The 3,768-nt window shown below is 55.1% G+C and overlaps 1 pseudogene; it reads left to right on the forward strand.

The window, feature by feature from the left end:
• Positions 1-1,266: 1,266 nt before the first annotated feature.
• On the forward strand, positions 1,267-1,970 carry LOC132574882 (uncharacterized protein K02A2.6-like; annotated as a pseudogene).
• The last annotated feature ends 1,798 nt before the right edge of the window (positions 1,971-3,768 follow it).

Raw genomic sequence — 3,768 nt, forward strand, 5'->3', positions numbered from 1 at the left:
CAGCCACGTCCTGACAGCCCTGGCGGGGTCAAAGATTTTTGGGAAGCTGGACCTGGCCAAGCCTACCAGCAGCTCCCGGTGGACGCAAAAACGGCCGAGGCACAGACGATAGTTACCCACAGGGGGGCGTTCAGGGTTAACCGGTTGCAGTTTGGGGTCAGCGTGGCTCCGGGGATCTTCCAGAGTATAATGGATGCTCTCCTTAAAGGGATCCCCGGAGTCCAGCCGTTTTTCGACGATGTTTTAATCGCCGCCCCGGACCCTGAAGAATTCCGCAACCGCCTGCGAGAGGTGCTCCGCCGTTTTCAAGCCGCTGGACTAAAAGTTAAAAGGGAGAAGTGCATGCTGGGGGTGCCACGGGTGGAGTTCCTGGGATTCGCAGTAGACGCGGAGGGAATCCACCCGACCGAGGAAAAGACTCGAGCCATTGTTCAAGCCCCTGCCCCCACGTGTAAAGCGGAGCTACAGAGCTTCTTGGGGGTCCTCAATTTCTACCACACGTTCATACCCCACAAGGCGGCCCTTGCCGAACCCCTACACCGATTGCTGGACAAAAAAGCTCCATGGGTGTGGGGGAAGAAGCAAGCCGCCGCCTTCCAGGCAGTTAAGGACGTCCTGGTCTCCAACGCGGTGCTGCACCACTTCGACGAGCGCCTCCCGGTCATCCTGGCATGCGATGCATCGCCGTACGGGGTGGGCGCTGTCTTGGGACACCAGTTACCGGATGGCCGGGAGGTCCCGGTCGCATACTACTCACGCACCCTGACTTCGGCAGAATGGAACTATGCACAAATCGACAAGGAGGCCCTGGCCATAGTAGCGGGGGTCCATAAATTCAACGATTATCTGTACGGGCGCCGGTTCACAATAGCGACGGACCATAAGCCGCTTTTGGGTCTATTGGCCCCGGACCGCCAAACTCCCCAAATCCTGTCCCAGAGGGTGTTGAGGTGGAATCAATTCCTCAACTCGTACACCTACACGCTGGTACACAGGGCGGGCAAGGCAATGGGCCACGCGGACGCTCTCAGCCGGTTGCCGCTCCCTGACACAGGCCCCGATCCAGCCCCAGCACACCAGGTTATGTCGATCGAGTCACTCCCGGAGCAGCCCCTACACGCGGCGGAGGTGGCCAGAGCCACCGGAAAAAACAAAACCCTAGCAAGGGTGCTCGACTGGGTGGTGAGGGGGTGGCCAGAGGGGAACATGGGGGAAGAGTTCAAACCCTATAAAATGCGAAGGGAGGAACTCGCAGCCCACAAAGGGTGCCTACTATGGGGGAGCAGGGTAGTGGTCCCCCCCCTCTACAGAAACGGGTCTTGGAATCACTCCACGAAACACACCCAGGCATAGTGAGAATGAAGGCCCTGGCCAGGAGCTACGTATGGTGGCCGTGGATGGACGGGGAGATAGAGAACTGGGTCCGGAGATGCAGCACATGCCAGGAGTCGCGGCCGGACCCACCCAGCGCCCCAGCTACACGGTGGGAGACCACAAGGAAACCGTGGTCCCGGCTCCACATTGATTTTGCCGGGCCGTTCCAGGGACAGATCTTCCTAATCATTGTAGATGCATACACAAAATGGTTAGAGGTCATCCCCGTAGGGTCTACCTCGTCAGCAGCAGCCATTAGAGCTTTACGCAGGGTCCTGTGCACCCACGGTATTCCGGACACCATAGTCTCGGACAACGGGGCAGCGTTCACATCGGGGGACTTCCAGGCGTTCCTCCAGAGGTACCTCATTAGACACATCCGGTCAGCTCCCTTCCACCCGGCCACCAACGGCCAGGCCGAGCGGATGGTCCGAACAACAAAAGAGGCCCTGGGCAGAATAGTGCAGGGCGATTGGGACCACCGGCTAGCCGCGTTCCTCTTTGACAACCGGGTCATTCCAAACCCAGTCACCGGGGTCAGCCCAGCCGAGCTTCTCATGGGACGCAAGCTCACCACAAGGTTAGATCGGCTAAACCCCGACAGAGCCCCCGACGTGCGAGGGTCCCCGGAGGTCAGAGACGCGGCTAGGGGGTTCTTCGCGGGGGACCCAGTGTTCGCCCGGAACTACGCTTCAGGCCCAGAGTGGGTAGCCGGGCGGGTACTACGGGTCGTGGGCTCTCGCCACTACGAGGTATCCACCGAGGGGGGCCAGATCCTACACCAGCACATCGACCAGTTATGCCGCTGGACTCTCCCAGAGATACCCACGGAAACGAGGGAGGCAGGGTCCGAGGGGGACCCAACAACACCAGCACCGGCACCACGGCCACACACACCGGCAGAGGCGAACCAACCCTCGGACCCCGACCCACAACCCACCAACGCTCAACCCCCGGGGGAAAACCCAGGCGCGGAAGTGGCCCCGGCACCACAAGCAACTCCTAGGCGTTCAACACGGGAGCGCCGACCTCCCGCCTACCTCCAGGACTATGTCACTAACTAAGGGGGGAGGAGTGTAGTGTACGGCGTTCGCAGAACGCAGCCAGTTCATAATGGCCACGACAGCAGAATGACATCAGTCCACCCCAGCCGCGGAGGTAACTGAGAAATATCCAGGTGCCTCCGCGCTGGGCGCAACGATCCGCCAATCACAGCTTGTGGCGGGAAATACGGCTGGTCGGCATTGGACCGGCCAGCAGGAAGAATAGTCCGGCTACTGTATATATGCGGGATCCGGCCCGCGTGCTCGCTCTCTTCCATCTTGTACTGTACCAGGAATAAACTATGTTGCCCTACGCTCGTCTCCAAGTCTGCAGGAAGGCCTCAATTTACAATCACACATTGCTTGAAATCAGAAAATGACATTATTTCAATGCAACTAACATTTTTTATTTTGTTGCTTATTGGTTTTAATCTTTTTCTGCCTAATGTAGGCTGTGCCATCTGTTTCTGAAAGTGTATTACTTGTTATTCTTGAATATTTTACCCCCCTCTCTCTCCAACTAAATTTATTCTCCACCTTTCTGACCAGTGACAACCCAAATTCTCAGGCTGCCCCCCATGGCACTTTTTTGCTGGCAGAAGCACATGGAAAGGAAGGGAAAGAATGATGACGCTCCTTCAGCCACTGTGTGTACTCAGGAGTCATTTCCCCCCCTCCCCATTTTAAAGATGAGTATAAGGACACATGTTAAACACAAGTTTAATTCTACTCATATTTAGTACATTGTCTAATCAGATCCCTAGAGGTTAGGCACCTTCATGGACCATAGATTCTGGTGGGAGGGCTGTGGTGGTGAGAAGGGAAAAGAGGATTAGCTATCACTGCCTCCATGCTTCAAGTAGACAACAGGAAGCAGCTGTATGTCCATCTGTTTTTTTCTGAACACTGAAAAATATCAAATGTTTCTCCCATGCCAACAGCTGTGGGGGAGAGTTCAAAACAAGTATTTTTGCAAAGATTCTCTCTCACATCCCACCTCCACCCTCATACTTTCTTGGAGAAAGAGGTGGAATAATCAATGGAATTTGAATATTCAGGTAAATGATTTGACACTTGCCGGATGTGATTGTCCCTCACTTTTAAGGGGTGGTTTTCTAAAAATCAGAGCCAGGACTGCTGAGTGCTCTAAAAACTATATTCAAGAGAGAAAGAAGATTTTTTTTTAAAATTTATATCCCACCATATACTCTGAATCTCAGAGTCTCAGAACGGTCACAATCTCCTCTACTTCCCCCCCCCCCAACAAACACCCTGTGAGGTAGGTGGGGCTGAGAGAGCTTTTACAGCAGCTGCCCTTTCAACGACAGCTTCTATGAAAGCTATGACTGAC

The sequence above is a fragment of the Heteronotia binoei genome, chromosome 7 (assembly GCF_032191835.1).
Source record: "Heteronotia binoei isolate CCM8104 ecotype False Entrance Well chromosome 7, APGP_CSIRO_Hbin_v1, whole genome shotgun sequence".
Taxonomy (NCBI): domain Eukaryota; kingdom Metazoa; phylum Chordata; class Lepidosauria; order Squamata; family Gekkonidae; genus Heteronotia; species Heteronotia binoei.